This window comes from Camelus ferus, chromosome 5 (genome assembly GCF_009834535.1).
Source record: "Camelus ferus isolate YT-003-E chromosome 5, BCGSAC_Cfer_1.0, whole genome shotgun sequence".
NCBI classification, from domain to species: domain Eukaryota; kingdom Metazoa; phylum Chordata; class Mammalia; order Artiodactyla; family Camelidae; genus Camelus; species Camelus ferus.
Genome location: NC_045700.1, coordinates 22,977,766 through 22,998,608, shown reverse-complemented (window position 1 = coordinate 22,998,608; position 20,843 = coordinate 22,977,766). Strand labels below are relative to the sequence as shown.

Genomic DNA, 20,843 nt, shown 5'->3' with positions numbered 1-20,843 from the left:
AAGTCATCTCAATGACATATATATAAATGTTTGATATTTTCTTCCAAAAAAATTATGATATTGTTGTGTTTCTCAGTCCTAAAAATGACTATAAATAATTGAACTGTGACAACTACTTTGTCATGGCCCTTGAAAACTATTGAAATTTTATCTTCTGCTCTACAAGATTCTAAATTTATTTGACCAGAATTTTGAGGCAGTTTTCATTTGCAAAGCACAGACATTATTACTACTAACTAATATATGTGTTATTATATAAATTCCCCAATGACTAAATTAATACATTCTATAGTCTTTTTCTTTTTGATCCCATCATGAAGTTAGATAATTTCAAACATCATTGTTTATTTTTTTACTCCGTACTATAAAACGTTAGTTATGCTATGTATCCTAAAGGGATTTCTTCTCTGACCTTGCTATTTTGAGATCTTCTCATTAGAAGAATTTTAACTTTATATTTTGAAAGGAAGGTGACAAATAAGCATTGCATTTCCACTGAAGAATTCATTATCTTTTTTTTTTTAAAGCTAAACAGAGAATTTATGACAACTTAAAAAGAAAATGAAGGCCACATAGAATACATTCTGCCAAATATAATGATGTTAACATGGGTTTTTTTTTTATTTTGCAACTGAATTATTTTAGCATATCTTGGACATATTCTGACCAAGGATAAATGGCTCTTTCTTCATAGACACATGGTGTCATTTTCTTAAAATTAAAAAAAAAAATTATGTCACAAAGTTTCTGTCACAAATAGCTTTATTCATCTTAATTAGATAATTAATCTGTGAATGTTATTATAACATTTCATTAACAACAATGAAATAGACCCTTAATATTTTATTGCAGTAGTCTCTTACTACATATTTTATTCTCCTCATAATGAAAAGTATGTCTTTTAGATTTGCTTTTTAAATCTTTATTAATATTTAAAATTTATTTTTTATGTTCTATTCATCCTTTTTCTTCATATCTTTGGAGTGTTTGATTTCTTCTGCAATTAGAATTGTTCTTTAATGTTGTTACTTGATGTTTATTGGAGTTACAAATTTCAGTTCTATTATATTGCCTTCTGTTTTTTACACTTAAATCTGTTGACTTATTTCCTCTTTTTTTGGTCTGAACTTGAATAGTTATTTCTTCTTTATTAAATCTGTTGGCTCACAGTTTTATACTTTGTAACACTTAATTTAAGAGCCTCAAAGTCAAATGGTACTTCAAATTGTACATGTCTGAAAACATCTTAGAAATATGAATGTAAAAATTGCAAAATCAGGAAATTAAACTTAAAAATATTTTACGTGGCCCTCATTTTCACAAAAAACCTTACAACTGATTAAAAAGAGTCTCATTTCCTTATGAAAATTTCCAAAGTTGCACCCTTGAATCAATGTTTCCCTTTGAATTCCTGTACTTTTTTTTAAATTGAACTATAGTCAGTTTACAATGTTGTGTCAATTTCTGATGTATGGTGTGATGTATCAGTCATACATATAGAGACATAGATTCATTTCCATATTCTTTTTCATTATAGCTTACTACAGAATATTGAATATAGTTCCTGGTGCTATATAGAAGAAACTTGTCTATCTATTTTACACATTGTAGTTAGTATCTGCAAATCTCGAATTCCCAATTTATCCCTTCCCACCCCCTTCTCCTCCCGGTAACCATAGTTTGTTATCTATATCTGAGAGTCTGTTTCTGTTTTGTAAATAAGTTCATTTGTGAATTTTTTTGAGGGGGGGAATTCCATGTATGAGTGATACCATATGGTATTTTTCTTTACATTATATTTTCTTATATTGTCTTCTTTTTTTCGCAAGTGTTAATATAAACTTGGATAAAATGGCACAATCCTTGAAGATATGGTTAAGACTGTTCTTGGTATTTTCATTATTTGAAAATGCCTATCATGTGATTATATATTATAGGTACCCAGCTCACTGTTGAAATAATGAGATAATTTCTGTAAAATATGTCATTAACTTAACTTCTGTGTACCAGTTTTGAGGCATCATGGCCAGAAGTAATACAGAACCTCTTAATATCAGTTATTTTGATTCAGTTTATATGTTAACAATAATACTTAGGTTGACAATGAAACTGTGTGCATTATTTAGCTTTACTGTCTTCTTAGCTGTGTTGAAACAGCCCACTAGCAATTTTTTGGTCATCTAATAATTAAAACATCAGATAGCCTCCCTGCATCAGTGCAAAAGGGGCTTTTTTCCCCATGACTTCCTAATCATAGCGACTTGTCGTCTGTTCAAGTGCTCACTCCAGAGGCTGCAATTCACAGGATGTAGAAAGAGTTCCCTAACATCTGCTTCTTCCTTCGTATAACATTTCTGCTAGAACAAGATCGTGGATCACAAAATTTTATTGAAGCAGATAATAAGTTTTGAACTCCTTGAATCCAGTTCACATTGGAAAAGAGTTGTGTGTTTAATTGTGTTAGTGAAAAATGCCAGTTGTTTTCTGCTACCAGGCTCTCAACTGTAATATATTTAGGTTGTTGTCACTGTGATTGCTTTAAGTCACATAGTTTTAAAACAGTAACAAAATTTACAAAGCCTCTACCAGGTTTCAGGCTTGTGTTATTATCACATTTAATCATCTTATATGATAGCAATTTCCCCACCCTCACTCCGTTTTATTATTCTGTTTTAGAGAATAAAAATTAAAATAACTTGGCTGCGTCACTCCACTAACTATTCTATGATGATAATTTAAATATAAATTTCTCTTTCTTCAAACCCACATTCTTGACAAAATTATCCACAAATTCAAATACAAGTGTGAACTAAATATACATATATATATATATATATATATATATATATATATATATATATATATATATATAAAACATTTACTCTTTACATTTAGCTTATTGTGACAACTGAAGAAATTAAGTAACTTTCATTTTAGAATATTAATTTTGGAATCTAGAGAAAATTAGCCCCAAAATTCAGATATATCTTTTGTGAATATATTTTGACTAAATTTCCCAGATCAATGGTTGACATCAGTTTTGCCTATAGATACTTCTAAATTTTTGGAATACATATACATTTTTAATCATTTTTATCTTTCACTGTCTCTTTAATTTGGGGCATATTATTTATAATTTGACATTTTGATATCATTAAACAGCTACAGTATATGCCATATTTAGTCAACACAGACAGCATAATTAGATAAATTGAGTAGTTGTCTGGTCATCAAATTTTATTAATTTTCATAATCAACTCAGAAACGTTCTATGAAGTTATCTTTTCTCAGCTTAATAGAAATGCTCTTGCTATTTTTTCATCATGTGCTTTTAGATAGCACCTAAATATTCTTGATTCATTATTTCATCCTTGAATTTGTTCATTTATTTATTGCTTATGTTGCTTATAGAACAATGATTCTCAAACTTTGTTAACTGCACAACTCATCTGGGGAGTTTATAACTTCACCCATTGCAGAGATTCTGATTCAGTAATGACAAACATAATCTGGTAATTCTGAAGCAGGTTAACACAAGAACTACACTGTCATAGGGAATACAGCTCATTAACATCAGTCACTTAGGAAATCTTAAAAAACAAAATTCAGCTGAGTAAATTAGAAGATCTAATTGGCTTTATTCAACAATTCATGAATCAGCATCCCATCTAGCAAATAGGAAGAAGCTCTTAAGAGCCGCAGAGAATATTTTTTAGGGGCAGAAAGGAGCTAGGACAAGGAAGTCACCAACAAAAGAAAAGATTATTTCAGGACAGATTACCTTTCTTTGGGGAAAGGCATAGGCCTATCAGGCAGATTACCTCAACAGTGCTGGCCAGATTATTTCAGGTTCACTGGTTAAAGTTTACATTCCTAGAAGAGGCTGAAACTGAAATTAAATTAGATATTACATCTTGGTTTATTAATGTGGGACTTAGCAAAAGTGACTCTATTTTGCCCCTCCCTTTTTTAGCACAAATAATATTCATATAGTGAAAAACATGGTTATTACTCTCAATGGCATATATTCTTGTCTTTAGGTATTTTTCAACTTATTTAAGGGGATAATATATAGATTTTAGGATATTTGTGGAAGAATCACAAAATAGTAATTTTTCAGTAGTTTCTAATAATCATAATTTTAAAATATATATATTATTTATTACCTTAATTTTAATATTATTTTCCCTAACCATTCTCATTCAGGGTAAATACAAAATGTAGGTAATTTTATATTTTTTTCCTACATGTACCATAAAATATTGTCAGCTGGTTGAAAGGTAGATAGCCCATAAATGTAAATAAATTATTATTGTTAGACTTAATTAAAAATTTTAATCTGTACATCTTTTATTTTTTGTATCTTAAAAATGATTTTATGTATTACTACATTTAGTTAGCATAAAGCCAAGAAAATATGCGATTTACTCACTTTCAGTTTATCCCATGTTCTAATTCTGCAAGTAAGTCATCAAAAATGTGGCAGAATATTAACTTGAATTTTGTAATCACATGTATTTACTTCAGATATATGCATACCATCTGGATTTATTTGGCATACAATATGAAAAGTTAAATAATCTTTACCAAACTAAAAGGTATTGAAGTATTCATGAAGGTTGACATGTATCTTTCATCACTAAAGAAATGAAAGCAAATATCAGGGAAAATATCTGAAGGACTCACTATGGGAAAAATAAACATGAATAGTTAATCATGGGAGAAATAAGTAGGATTAACAGCTATAGAAATGTGGAAGAACTTTTGTATTAATTATAACCAAGTTTTGATGTGTCTCATTAAATTTCAGTCACAGATTTAATTCAGAGAAGCTAATTAAATAGGCTTTGCATTTAGCATTGTCATAATGTTTAAAATCTGGCAAATGGACTTGAATCAAAGAGTGAAGATAAACAATGTCACGTTCTCTGCGTGCCGTAGGGATGAATGTCAGCTTGATCTTATTTGAAGCCTCCTTAATGATCTCAGAAATGGGGTAAATAGAGTACTAATGAAACTCTGAGATGAGCTCAGATTGGCAGGTACTGAAAACATCACTTAAAAGAGAAAACACAAGTCACCATTTGAAACTATCTTAAAATGGGTAGACTCTTAGCAAGAATGTTAAAACACATATAATTTTTATGTGCAATATAGCAGAAGAAATTAATGGAAACGATAGATAGCAGAGTGTGAGCTCAGTCTTTAACCTGTAGTTTAAAGATAGGTAAGAGTAAACATTAAATTAGAGCAATTTAGTCTAATTACACAGCAAAATAGTTCCATAGATATTACAGCATTGCATTAAAAAGCTTAACAAATTAATAGCTCATATTGTATATATATAGATGTCCATGTATCTATTTGAAAAACTGCTTGTACTTTTCTATATTTAATACTCTAGATATAGCTATATTATTGCGCTTCAGAGACTGAACTTTAAATCTTATTATCGATGTTGGTTAGTTCATTCCAAGAAAGTTGTAGATGAAGTGGCAAGAAGCAAATAAAAAGAATCATAAAGAGCAGTTAAGTGGTGGAAAAGGCATAGAAATTAGGAAAGAATAGCATTGGTATGACACCTTGGGGGAAAGAGAGAAAAATGCTTTACTGGAACAGAAGAAGGGAAAATAAGTAGTAAAATATGAAATTCAGAAAAAATATTATGGAAAGAATGGTAGAATAATGGAATGGTAGTATTTACAACTATAATTTGAAAATAAATTTCACTACAAAGAAACTTTTCAAAGCAAACAAATTTTAATCTCTAAGTTATGTTATAAACTCAATTGCCTTATGTAATACACTTCTAGAATCCTTTTTGCTCTACTGATTTAAACATTTCTGTAGCATATAACTTGGATAATTCCAAGAGACTACACATTCATTAATTTTTTAAAGTCTATTTAGAACCTGTCAGTTATTTGTCAGTTCTTGAGCACTTTGGCCTTAGGTAACTTCTCACATTTTTTTGGTGTTCTAGGATTTGGTTGAGTTTTAAAAAGACTGTGTGCTAAATATGCATTTGTTTAGGTCATGGGGAGCTCTATTTTTGGTGTCATGGCAAATATATTTGAAAGAGTCCTGACTTACAAGTCTGGGGAGACACATTCTATTAGTTAAATCACTAACCAGGATGACCTTGGGTAAATTCCTTGAACTCTTATGTTTAATTGTAAACTAAAGAAGAAGAATTAGATAATCTTGCAACTCTAGGGTTTGTGAATGGGAGAGAAGTCTTTTGCCCCGCTTCTCCTCTAAGATTTAGTAAATATGAATAATATTCCTAAGACTACTCAGGAGACAAGCATAGTGTAACTAAAAAAAAGTATTCTACTGTACAAATTTAATGGAAATGAAATAATTACATTTTAGCCACCTAAACACTTTATCAAGACAGTATAATTAATATATTAAAAACAATCTATAATTCTGAGGATTAATTCAGCTAAGTGAGGGTATTGAATGACACTTAGAGGTTCCTAATAAACTGAATCATGAATATGAAAAGTAGAGTATAAGTTGGCAGAAAGAAAAGAGGAGTAGTCTTTCTTTAGGGTGTATTGCTATTAAAGCTTAACTTACAGATCTTGTATTTTAATTTTCCATATGGAATTTTGACAAATGCCACTTGGAGGCACTCTTATACTGTTATACTATAGAATTTATACTATTAGGATGTCATGTAGTGAAACTTTCCGTTTTTATTTCATTTTTTAGCACTCGGGGATGGGTAATTAACACTGGTTGTGGTATTTAAACTTTGACATTATTCACATTTATCACCTTGTAATTTTTACTGTTCTAGATAATCTCCTGCTCATGTAATAAACCAGATTTCAGTAATTCCTGTAAGAATGAAAGATTTTAGGACAACACCTAAGAGTTAACTTGAGGATAAATTTTGGTTTATAAGCTAATGTCTATTTTTCAAATTAGGAATTTGTACTATTAAAAAAGATAGTGTTCATTTAAATTTTCTATTATCCAAAGCAGAATTATCAATGAGACCTGAGAGACAATATTGATGAGAACCAATCTCATCAATCATTTAAAAAGTTTTTGTGGAAAATATAGATAGTTAATAGGATTATATTAAAATATTTAATGGAATATAACAGCATGCACAGGGGTATATATTAAATTTGATTTGCACAGGAAAATGAAAGTTCATAGCTACTAACTTTTGGTAAGAAATTTTTAAAGAAAGTAAGTCATATTATCTGAGATTTTCTCATTCTTATAATGTTAACTTATTTTAAAATATACATAAAATCTCTCTACACATATAAAGAATATGGGTTGTTAAAAAATTCATATTTTTTCCAAAGATGTTTGGAAGAATGTGAATATTATATAAGTGAGTATAAGTGTTTTACCTCTTTTTTTACTTTAATCTGAACCTAGAATCTATAAAATAATTTAATAGAAGTAGTCATTTTTTACTATTACTTTTGCATAGGATATTTTAATGTTTTTATTATGAATGATGTCATTGTAATATTCAAACTGCAAAGTTAAAATGTTTTACCAAATTTTAATAAATTTATAATAGATAATACTGATTAAAAGAGTATATTTGCCTACATATGAAATTAGTAAATAGTAACAATTGGATAGGTTGCATGTGTATGCTAACAAGCTACTGTTTGACAAGGTTAAAGAGATTTTAATTCTTTAACCTCTTGTTAGCCTTATGACATTGAAAAGGGATGTGTCATTTGGATAGTTTCAGGTGAGAAAGAGGTTCTTCACTAACCTGAGTTGTCAGTTACAATCCCACCCACAGTTCTGGCTCACAGTTCTGGCTCACTATTTTTTTTTTTTTTTTTGGCATTCATTGCTTCTTGAGATGGTTATTTGTCTCCAAGGTCTGACCAGCTAAGACATTTATTTTTCTCAGCACTACAGAATTTGCTTTGTGCTATTCATAATAAAACACTTGGTAATCCAGGAATTTGATTAATATTTTAGGCAGGTAGATATAGATATGCATATACATATATGTATATATGATCGGTTGCAGTTAATACATCACTTATTACAAGCTAACGATAAAGGAAAAGATCTATTTATTTAAATTCAAACATAAACTATAGTTTCACATAGTTTACAAAATGTACTTTCTCCCATAAGTTAATAGAAAATTATATTTAGAGCTGAGAAAGCCAAAACTAGTGTAAATTGACTGAATTTTCCTCTTTTCAAGTCAAGCGGTAAGCACTGTATAAAGAAAGCATGATAATAACATGTCTGTGTGTTCTAGTTTATTTTTGTGGAACAAACTACTTCAAAATGGTGTCTTAAATCAATAGTGATTATTTATTTTGCTCACAAACCTGGAGGCTGACAGGACTCAGCAAGTCCAGGTCTTTCTCAGGGTTGGGCTGAGACATAGAGAAGGCTTTTCATAAGCATCTGGTGCTGGGTTCTGTGAACAGCCTTCTCTCTTTCTGCATGGTATCTATCTTCATATGGCAACTCAGGGTAGGAAGACTTCCTACATGACAGCTTAATGCCCCCAGGCCACTGTCCACGAGAAATGGCAGAACGTGCATGGCCTTTTCTAAACTATCTTTGGAAGTCATACAGCATCATTTTTATCACATTCTTTTTGTCAAGGCAGTCACAAAGACCGACTCAATTCCAGGGGAGAAACCACAGATTTCACCTCTTGATTGAGGAATGTCAGAAAAAAATGACATTATAGGTTATTACAAGATATTGAATATAGTTCCCTGTGCTATACAGTAGGACCTTATTGTATGCCAGAAACTAACATAACATTGTAAATCAAATATACTTCAATTAAAAAACACAGCATTTCTTTTTTTTTTTACTTTATTTATTTTACAATATCATATTTTTAAATTGAAGTATAGTTGATGTACAATATTGTATGTTACAGGTATACAATATAGTGATTCACAATTTTTAAAGATTATGCTCCACTTATAGTTATTATAAATATTGGCTATATTCCCCACATTATGCAATACATCCTTGTGCATTATTTTATACCTGATAAAAACACAGCATTCCTTAATGCAGTTCTTTTATCAAGTTTTCCAATCAAAAGTAGACTTTCAAACCCAGCAGTCTCACTCCTGGGCATATATCCAGAGGGAACCTTAATTCAGGAAGACACCTGCACCCCAATGTTCATAGAAGCACTATTTACAATAACTAAGACATGGGAACAACCTAAGTGTCCATTGACAGATGACTGATAATGAAGTTGTGGTATATTTATACTATGGGATACTACTCAGCCATAAAAAATGATAAGATAATGCCATTTGCAGCAACATAGATGGCCCTGGAGTATGTCATTTTAAGTGAAGTAAGCCAGAAAGAGAAAGAAAAATACCATATGATATCACCCATATGTGGAATCTAAAAAAGAAAGACAAAGAAACTTATATATAAAACAGAAATAGACTCACAGACATAGAATACAGACTTGTGGTTGCCAAAGGGGAGGGAGGTGAGAAGGGATAAACTGGGAGTTCAAGATTTGCCAATATTGACTGGTATATATAAAATAGATAAACAAGTTTATACTGTATAGCACAGGGAAATATATTCAATATCTTGTAGTAGCTTGTGGTAAAAAGGAATATGAAAATGAATACATATAATCATGTATGACTGAAGAATTGTGCTGTACACTAGAAATTGACAAAACATTGTAAGCTGACTACGCCTCAAGTTAAAAAAAAGTGGATTTTCAGTTTCACCCAAATTACAAATGTCAACACAAAATATGAGAACATATTTTAATTATAAATACATTCAATTTGGTGTTTTGTGTGCTTTGAGATTTCTAATTCAATCAAGTTCTTACAAATGGACAGTGCTTTTTGTTTTCAAATTTAAAAATCTGTTTCTTCTATACTACTGAAGAAGTAGTTCCTAAATCTGTAATGTTCTATGACTCCCTTATTTTCTGATCCCATAAATCTTAGGATGGACTCAGAAGTTACATAGTCCTACCATCTGTGTAAAGCTTAATTAAGCCCCTTGACACCATCCCTGATGGGTGAGAATCCAGTTTATGCCCAAATACACACAGGAATAATTGGCTAGCCCAGGGAAGTCCATTCAAGTTACATCCAGAAACAGTCAGAAAATTTCTTTCCTAATTTAAACTACCTTCTGCCTGCTTCTTTGCCCCAAGTTCAAAAACATTGAACCAGAACCTGATATCAGTGTATATGTACACATCCTGGTGCCTCCTTAGACCTTTAGATTATATAAGATGGTAAATTTGTGGTGAGATCACCTGTGTCAAATAAGTAACCCCTACAGGGTAGATCAAGCTTATACCAAAAGCCACTTTCCATTCAGCACAAAGATGTACTTAAATATTCTTGTCTTTGTTCCTCCCCTACCCCCAAAAATCAGTAACAGGTTTTACTAACTGAAAAAACATGCTGCTTAGATGGAGTGACAAATGTAAAGGACTGACACATAAACTTGACATAAATAATGGAGTGTGTAGAAAGAGTATTTGGCTTCTTTCTCTGGCCCAGAGCATGATCTAAGACTTGGAGAGCTGAAGAAGAGCCAAGACTCTGTTACATTAAAAGACTTTCAATGTACTCTTCGTCCTAATGTCCTTGAATTGAACATTCTATTAGAACATTGAAATTGTTCATCTTGTTTTATTTGAATTGATGGAGAGGAGATAACTACTCTTTCCTCTTCCCTTCTCCTATCTTTATCTGCTACATCTTTTTTTGACTATAAATTGAAAGAGAACAGTAAATATGCTTTCAGTTGTACACAATGCTTACAGTATCTGGCTTTGAAAAATTTAATAAATATTCAATAAACATATATTTACTGAATGAATAAGTTAACAAATACTTGGAGTCTCTTTGTTGTCAGGAATGTCTCTGACCTCCAGGGAAAAGACAGTAAAGGAATTGCTGCAAGAAAGTCTTTTCTGGAATAGAAAGAAAGCTGGGAAAATCACAGAAGAAAGCAGTGTGCCCTTTACCCTTTTAATCCCAGGATATACTCCATTTTAGAAAGTTTTGATGTATGTGCAAGAAATATAACCATTCTCACAAACTGAATGATTTCCAAAAACATATTTACCTAGCCTGAGGACAGCAATACCCTTTGACTTTTTCCAATAAAAGAAGGAAAATGTAGAGGCAAGTTCTAGGGGAAACATTTAAGCAGTAATCCTCGTGTGCTATAACCTTATTTAACAAAGCAGATGAACTGGTGGGCTTACTGCTGGTGTACGTGAATGAAATCCCTGCCCAATATTAAAGTAAATAGTATGTCAAAAAAAAGAGGAAAGAAAGTGATGTGGGACCTGCAATTTTCCATGATGATGTTTTTATTTGCTAAAGTACTAAATATTCTTTTTGTGAAAGAGTCATTATGAGACTGAAGAAATACACAGCATTTGGAATCATGTAGATGTGAGATCAAATCTCAGCTTTAACACTGACTTCGGAAAAACTACCTCTCTAAGCCAGTTATTTCATTTGTCAACATGGTTATCATGAATATTAAATAATATAATGTAAGCATCATGACCAGAAAAGTGTCTCTTCCATTCTTCTTTCCTTTCCATCCTTCTTTCCATTGCTGGAAAATTACCAGATCTAGGGATTTATAATAGTGGTGTGGATGTTGAACAGTAATAAATATTAGATATCTCTCAAAAATATTGAAACAGGACTTGATGTCATCAGTGTATACATAAGTGTGAACACACCCTGGTGTCTCCCTTGACTTTTGGAATATAGAAGACAGTGATTTCTTGGTCACATCACCTGTATCAAATAAGTAATCCTTAACAGTGTAGATCACGTGTATATCAAAAAGCCATGTTTCTTGGTCTTAAGGGGATCTCTGTCTAGTGGGTGAAATGAACACAACATAGAGATATTTTCAAAATATAAGATAAAGTGAGCAAGATATGAGCATAGGGCTTGGATTCAGGAGACATAGAGCTGGCTGAATGCTTAAGTTCAAGAGTAATGGTTGTCATTTAAACTCCGTGGGCTTCCTTGCTTTTCTCACTTATAACAAGTAGGAATGAGGCATATAATCATAAGCAGTATTGAGGAATGGGGCATATAATCATAAGCAATAATCATGAGCAATATTGTTTTAAATATTTTTTCTTTAAATTTCTGTTCTATGAATTTAGTGTAAATGAAAGGAGGAGGAAAGGGAGATCAAGTGGAGGATTAAGATGTATTTAATATCTGGTCTGTTAACATTTTTTGATTTTCCAAATCTAAAACTCAGTTTATTTCCTAGTGTAGAGATTTATAAAATCAATATATCAAGTGATAATGGTTACATCTGTTAAGGTCTCCTTTGTCCATTTACACTCCTTTATTGGATGTTAGCAGAATATGTTGTTGTTGCTGCTACTACAAAAACATGAATAGTTTCATATTCCCATGATGAAAGTGACTGTTGCATATGCCAAATATTCCATCTGCACCACCACATTCCTGGAACTCCTGACCATGTGATAAGTTCTGGCCTATGGACTGTGGGCAGCAGTGATGTGTGTCATTTCCAGCAATGCTTGGAAAAACCAGCATACAACTCTTTAGCTCTCCTTCCTGGAAGGCAGCAGCAGACAAGACCTCATGCTGATGTGGTAGAGCCATAAGATCTTTCCATATGCTTGGAAAACTAAATAAATTACAAAATTAAGAAGATATATATGTATATGAATAAGCTGCTGACCAAAGAGGACTAAGGCTTTTGGAGGACCACTAGTCTTCAGTGATTATATTATCATTAAGTATACTGGAGAAAATGAGCAGAAAAGTTGGGAAGATGTATATAGTATATAACCTTACATATACTTTGAATCAAGCAGATCCATTAGCACACTGAGGTAACTAACAACTTTATCAGAAGAATCTAAACCTATCCACAGCCTTTACTTTCTTTCCAATTTATATAAAAGGGTACAATAATGTACTGGTAACTTTTCACTGAGCCATAAGACAGAGTTCAAAGTTTAAGAGTCTCTTTTTTTTAAGCAAAATTATGTTATATGCTAAAACTATGGAAGCAGTGTTATAGAAAGTTTAATCTAAAAGGATTCCTTTTTGTAAAAGGGCCTTTGAAATGAACTACATTGAAATTGAATGGATAAATTAAAGGAGCTTTCAAATTTTACTAAGAGAAGATAAGTGGATTCACAACTGTATTTCAAATTTTAATTTTCTTGCCAGAATTATCTGAATGCAAAAGTTTTGGGTGCTAATGGGAAGGGGTGTATGGGTAATACCAATGATGTTCTAAATATGACGTTTGTATATGGTTAAACCTAATGAACTATGAGTATGTGAGTTGACAGTATCATTTCTCCAGCCATTTCAATTGACTTAAATCTGGTATTGAGGTAGTCTATGTCTTACTTCAGAACATTTTGAAGAATAAAATACAAACGGCTTTGATTACTTTACTTATTTGTGATTTGTTTGCAATATTTGATGATCGGTTTAAAGACAGACATTTATCATATAGTAATTGTCACTGGCTAGAAATTTAAACCAATGAGAAACTTTTTTATGCAGTTCTCTGAAGTCTTAATTCATGATCTTCTCTACTGGAAAGACTCTTTTGCAGATATGGTTTCACTTGCTCTGGGATCACTAGATGGATTTATGCTAGTGGTTTACACTTTATCTGCTGCCTGATGCTAATCTGACCAGCCAACTGGTAGAACACAAATGCTTTCTTGTTAAAATGACTCAATAGAGGTAGCATTATGTGATAGAGCGTTAATCAAAAGACCATCTGTTCTAACAAGAAATTTTGTAGTTCCCTAATTGTTCTCTGATTTCTAGATTGCAAATGTCACAATGTGCATAATATTGACACAGATTATAGGTTAGTCTAAAGTGTTTATAAGATAATGTATAACAATATGTAATGTATATTAAAAAATTTAGCTCTTCTAAAATGTCCCAATTTAAAGCCTAATTAATTCAACATTATTCACCCTCCTACATTTTAAAATATAGTGCCTAACTCTAGTTATCAAAGTTTGGTGGGAATACCTGATTTCAGATTTAATACCCAAAAAAGTACATACCCTTTCAGAATGTGTCCTGTAGCAGCCTCACCAGTGATTATTTGAGAGAATGGTCTTTTTCAGAGAAGGGATTCAACTTCCTTTCAAAAATCGAAGATTCTGGAGCTAAAGTGAAAGCAGGTGATAATTATGCATGAGTCCCAAATCTAAGATGTATCAATTAGAATTGCTTTCAGCTGAAGCTAGTACTACATCCCAGTCCAAATTGCTTAGACAATAAGAAGGCATGACCTCATGTAACAAGAACCCCAAGGGAGAAGTTTCCAGAATTTGTTAAATTAGTGGCTCAATGAGATCATCAAACTCCCAAGTTCTTTAATCGTTTAGCACAAGCATCCTCATCCTGTTAGCTAATGTCCTCTTTAGCCCACTGGTGTTACAATAACTGAATAGCTCTCAGCACTACACTCTCACTCAACCATCTGAATGCCGAAAGGGGTATAAGGGATGTGAATCTCTCTATACTGGAAGGATCTTTTCCAGAAGCCTTACTTAACACTGAAATTGCATAATAAAATCCATCCTAAATCAGTCGGGTTGAGAGGAGTAGAACTGCCATGGTATTAGTAATCAAGATCCATTCACCCTCTAGCTAGGTTTAAGAGGAGCTCATCTTTCTAAAGCAGATGCTCACCTGATGTCTGAGTAAATCCAAGGTTAGATTAACAATGAAAAGTTGGGAGAAAAATGGCTTTTAGGTGGGTGACCAATAGTGCCTGCCATAGGGCATGATGGCATTATTTCAAAGGAGCCATAAGTAAATACTAAGAGGAATGTGATGAGAGGCAGAATGGGATATTTTGGTACTATTTCCCATTTGCAGAAATATCATCATTTTCTTACTTGCTAATCTTTCCAGTGATTAATATTGCCATATAATTAATAATGCTATAGTTAGTACAACTGAGCATTTGAAAGGAGACATCATTTTAATCGTAAAGGATTGGGAAATATATATGGAGAAGCAAAACAATGCTTTTCTGCCTTTTTCAACCTCAGTGGATATACTTGAGTACCCTTTACTCAGGTAAACAGAGTAAGAAGTCTAAAATATTTGAACAATAACTAGTTTCTGTTACAAAATAAAAGGAAGTTCATTTTTAGGCTGCATCCAAATGCTATTTTTTAAAACTATCACTGTGTATCAAATTTTCTGGTTCAGAAGTAACTACTAAGAAGTTCAAAACTAGCATATTATTTCTAAGTTGTTATTAAAATAACTTAATTGGATAAATTTGAAGGGTAACTTATATAGGTCTGGAAGTTTTAGCATACAGAGCCATGAAACACCCTTTTCAGAAAAGAGCATCATAATCTAGCTAATAACTTTGACGGTAATACTTTGGGATTTAATATTGAGCAGAGAATTCAGTAACAGGACAATGCTCCTGTTAGATACTGACACATCCAAAATTAATGTGGTAGAAATGTAGCTTAACTCAAAAGTAAACCTGCAGCACTGTTGCCTCCTGAAATCACCCAGAGGGCACCCTTTAGGCCAATAGACATGGTTCTGGGTACATAATTGAGGCGCTTTTGTTTGAGCAACAAATGACTGAGGTTGGCACATTTAGAAATCCCTTACAGCTGACAACTGCAGTAAAATTTCCATCACATTTTATTTTTTATGTCCTCAACTTTAATACCTTTGTTCTTAATACCAGAGGATGGGAGGAAAGGCTTTTGATCTATTCAGAAAGTTTGTTACAGGCTTTTGATCTATTTAGAGTTTGTTGCACACTTTGCACATTTGGCTTGGATGAGTAATTGACCAGGTGGTTATTGTTGTAAGACAGATAATGCATAGGTAGTAGAGAAGTTGTCTTAATGTCTAGAGGATCTTCTTTTTATCTCCTGGGGTGCTAAGTGCATTTTCTCCTCAAATAGGTTCTGAAATTTCAGCTCTTTTCTAGATGACTTAATAATAGGAAGAAAGCTAAAAATACAGCTGCAACTTTACCTAGTTAAACACTAAACCAAAATTAGATGCCACAGTTCACTGTCTTAAAAAATTAACTATAACTTTATTTAGATTATATATTCTTCTATTCTTACTTTTTATTCTCAATTTAATCTCTTTTTGGAATGATGATTAATATGATTATATATGCTAGATGTTTTTGGACATTCAGGCATCAATTTTCCCCCAGTGTCTGCAGAAATAAGCACTTACTATTTAGATCAAGCATCCTACATGTTTGCTAAGTGACTGCCTCATACAAGGACAGAATATCTTCTCACTCCTTATGCAGAGGACTCTTCCTACACAAACAACATTTAGGTAAAATTATAGTTCTCCATGTTCATATGTGAAGTTAACTGGTTCAGTGTTCTGCTTATTGACACCTGGTCAAATAGAAGAATGAAGGAAGGCTGACTTCACTATGGAATATGAATGCCAGGGGAATTAAAACAAATGTGAGGATGCTGCATTCTGCAGAACTATTACCTTTGTTGGGATTCAGTTATGTTTGGGCATTCTTGGAGTTCTGGTAGAACACTCCTAAGAGAATTGCGTTTGCATGGCATCTGAAAAGATCCTTAGGAAAGAACTCTACTTGGTAGCAGAATTGTCTGGATTATATTTTGGAAAAAATAATGAAATAGGCCAGCATGACAGAGGGAGATAATCCATCCCAAGAGAAGCATCTGTGCCTGAGAGCTAACTGTGTAAAGCTGAGTCATCACTGTAGAAGGGGAGTCATGATTCTGATTACACCATGATGATTACTTCCCATAAAGCCTATAGATATTCCAGGGAGAAAAGAAGACTATACAAGAAAAATGGCACAGATATACTGTGTAAAACATGAAGGTGCCAGCAGCTCTGCTTTGGGAACTCTCCAGCAGGACACTGCATGACACAGAGTAGCCTTTGTCACAAATCACCAGGTAGCTTGGGCACCATGACAGGCTAAGTCATTGATGATGGGAGACTGGTGTATTAGTCAGGGTTCTCCAGAGAAAGATAGATAGATAGACAGACAGGCAGGCCAATAGATAGGAATAATGAATTAGCTCACAAGATCAGAGAGTTTGAAAAGTGCAAAATCTGCAGTGTGGGGAGTCAGGCTGGAGATCCAGGAGAGCTGATGGTACACATGAAATTTAACAGCAGTCTATAAGAAAATTCTCTCTTGCTCAGGGGAGGCTAGTTTTTTTGTTTAACTGATGAGGCCCACCTACACTATGAAGGGCGTTCTGTTTTACCCAAAGTTCACTGATTTAGATGTCAATCTCATCCAAAAACACCCTCCAAATTGACACATAAGATTAACCATCACAACAGACAAAAACTGGTGGAAAAAAATTGTGCTTAATGAGCATATTTGATGCCCTTTGGGGGTTCCTGAAACTACTGGTGAGTGAAAAAAGAGCCCTGTAGGTTGTTAAACTGTCATAATAGCAGTGGAGATAAGTCAGTGGAATTTAAATCATTTCAGTTATTTAATTTTACACCATCATGTAAAACAAGCAATTAAGGCCAATAACAGTCCCAGTTACACATTGTTTTTTCATTTGTACAGTGGGCATCTTGGGCTATAAACCATTAAAAGGTTAGACAGTGTCTAATTTAGAATATTTAGCTAAATATCATCTTTTTAATGATGTGTAATGATTGTTTTTGTGGAAAGGTTGACATTATACCATAGTATTTAAGAGTATGATGGAATTAGTTCACTTGGGTTCAGATCCTGACTCTAATTACTATGTGGCTTTCTATAAATTGATTTTTCTATGCTTCGGTTTCTTTATGTGAAAATAAAAATACTTATACAACCTTCTTCACATGGTTGTTGAGAAAAGTAAATGAGACGATTAAATTAAGCATAAGACAGCTGAGCATTTGGCACAATTTTTGGTACACAGTCAATATAGTGACTGTTGTTCCTATTATCACTTTAACTGTGATCAAGCTATCTAAATGTTCAACTTATTATTAATCCATCCATTTGTGTACATATGTTATGCAGCTAAAGTTTTTCCAAAAGTTAACATTTAACAACAGTAAAAGGACTGGTTAACATTGTTATAAATGTGACACAATGGCAAGTGAAGGAAATGGCTAATATATCCATACTTTATTTGGTTTGTTATAAGGAAAAATATAAAGTTTTCTGTGTGTGTTTTGTAGTTTATACAGTATGAATTATATTCAGTGAACACCAGCATAAAAGGAAAGTCCCTTCTTCTTTTGTTTTTAATAGATTTTATTATTTAGAGTAGTTTTAGGTTTATAGCTGAATTGTCCAGAAGGTAGAGATTTCCCATATACTACCTGCCCCCAACACATGCATAGCCTCCCTTATCAACATTTGGACTAGAATGTAGTAATAACCTACACTGACACATTATTATCACTAAGAATCTGTAGTTTAAATTAGGGTTCACCCTTTGTGTTGTATATTTTATGGGACTGGACAAATTTATAATGACTTGTATTCACCATTATAATACTATAAAGAGTAGTTTACTGCCCTAAAATCCTTTTGTGCTCTCTCTATTCAGTCTTCCCTTCTCCTAATCCTTGGCTTCCACTGATCTTTTTATTGTCTTCCACAGTTTTGCCTTTTCCAGAATGTCATGTAGTTGGAATCATAGAGTATTTAACCTTTTCAGACTGTCTTCTTTCACTTAGTAATATGCATTTATGTTTCCTCCAGGTCTTTTCATGCTTGATAGTGCATTTGCTTTTAGTGTTGAATAATATCCCATTGTATGGATGTACCATAGTTTATTTATTCATTCACCTAAGAAGGGTATCTTGGTTGCTTCCAAGTTTTGGTAATTATGAATAAAGTTAATAGAAACATTTGTGGGCAGGTTGTTGATATAAATTTCCTACTTCTTTGGGTAAATACCAAGCCACATAATTGTTGGATTGTATGGTAAAGATATGTTTAATTTTGTAAGAAATTGCCAAACTGTCTTCTAAAGTGGCTGTAACATTTGCATTCTCATTAGCCAATGAATGAGAGTTCCTATTGCTCCACATCTTCCTCGGTGCTTATTGTTGTCAGTATTCTGGGTTTTGGACATTCTAATAGGAATATAATGGTATCTCATTGTTTTAATTTGCATATCCCCAATGATGTATGATGTGGAGCATCTTTTCATATGCTTACCTGCCATCTGTATTATCTTCTTTGGTAAGGTGTCTGGTAAGGTCTTCGGCCCACATTTTAATCAGGTTGTTTATTTTCTTGTTGTTGAGTTTTAAGAGTTCTTTGCATGTTTTGGATAACAGTCTTTTATTAGACACGTCTTTCAGAAATATTTTCTCTCCATCTGTGGTGGTTTCTTTTTTCATTATCTTGACAATGTCCTTCACATTGCAGAAGCTTTTAAATTTTGATTAAGTTCAGCTTATCAGTCATTTCTTTTATGGATCTTACCTTTGGTATTTTTTCCTAAAAAGTTATAACCAAACACAGGATCATATAGATTTTCTCCTGTGCTATATTCTAAAAGTTCTGTATTTTTACATTTTACATTTAGGTCTGTGATTCATTTTAAATTAATTTTTGTGAAGGGTGTAAGGTCTATGTCTATGTTCATTTTTTTGCATGTGGATTTCCAGTTGTTCTAGCACCATTTGTTGCCTTTCTTATTTATGTGTAAAAAAGCTTTTTATCCAAAAATTATTTAATTATTTATGCATTTATTTATCAGCAACCAGTTTTTGAATGACTCATACCAGATAATGTGCTAGACACTGATATTTCAAAATGAGAAATAAAACATACTCCTTGCCTGCAAAGAGCTCCATTATCATAAGGGATACAGGGAAGTAAATCAGTAGTTAAAATCACACATGTATATTCCTGTAAAGCAAATGATTAATCTTGTATATTGGTAAATATAAATAACAATGCACATATATATTTCAACTGGGCATTATCTATAACATAAGTACAGAAGGACTTAGTGGGAATAATCATCAACAAGATTATAGTATATATTGTCTCCTTTTTAAGAAAAGAATGTTATGTTATTTATTCAACAAATACTTCTCAGAATACAACTATATGGAAATCACTGGCACAGTTGGGTTGGAATATAGAGTAAAGTCAAATATAAATCCTGACTTCAGGAAGCTTGGGAATATTGCAGAGACAGAAACATAATTGATCATAATTTGAAGATGAAGAAAGTACATGCACTAAAAGAAGTAAATACATCGAAAGAGCTATGGGAGTGCAGAAAAGGGTGAAATACTAATAAAAAGGCAACAGTGTTTGATGCCTTAGCAGGAATCAAGGCATGTACCAGTAGTCATGTATTTTTAACTGCTACAGTTTTGCAGTAATGCAATGACAGTTTCACTTATAAATGTCCTAGGTGAAGTTGTAAAATGTATTAATTTTATTAAATCTCAACCGTGGAGTACACATTTTAAATTTCTGGGTGACAAAATGGCAAGTGTGCATAAAGTACTCTCCCGCATACTAAAGTATAATGATTGCCTAAAGGAGAAGCCCTTGTGTGATTAAGCTGTGAGCTAAACTAAAAACTCTTTTCATGGAACATCATTTTTTCCTAAAAAGAATGATAGATGATAAAGTGTGTATATTTTGACTTGGGTATTTGTCATATATTTTCTCAAAGCTAAACAGCTGACAACAGCCACTGACAATATATGCTGTCAAGGATAAAATTTGAGTTTTCAAGAGAAACGTAAAACTTTCGACAATATTTTTTCTACCACTGTGAGTCTTTCAGCTTCACAGTATTTAAAGAATTTTCT

At 32.5% G+C, this 20,843-nt stretch overlaps 1 long non-coding RNA gene across 1 annotated transcript; it reads right to left on the bottom strand.

The window, feature by feature from the left end:
• Window positions 1-2,043: 2,043 nt before the first annotated feature.
• On the bottom strand, window positions 2,044-20,286 carry LOC116663605. Its single transcript, XR_004319825.1, has 3 exons — window positions 20,276-20,286; window positions 17,933-17,934; window positions 2,044-2,247 (listed from the first exon to the last, which is right to left on the bottom strand). It is a non-coding gene; the product is annotated as an uncharacterized LOC116663605 (long non-coding RNA).
• Window positions 20,287-20,843: the final 557 nt, after the last annotated feature.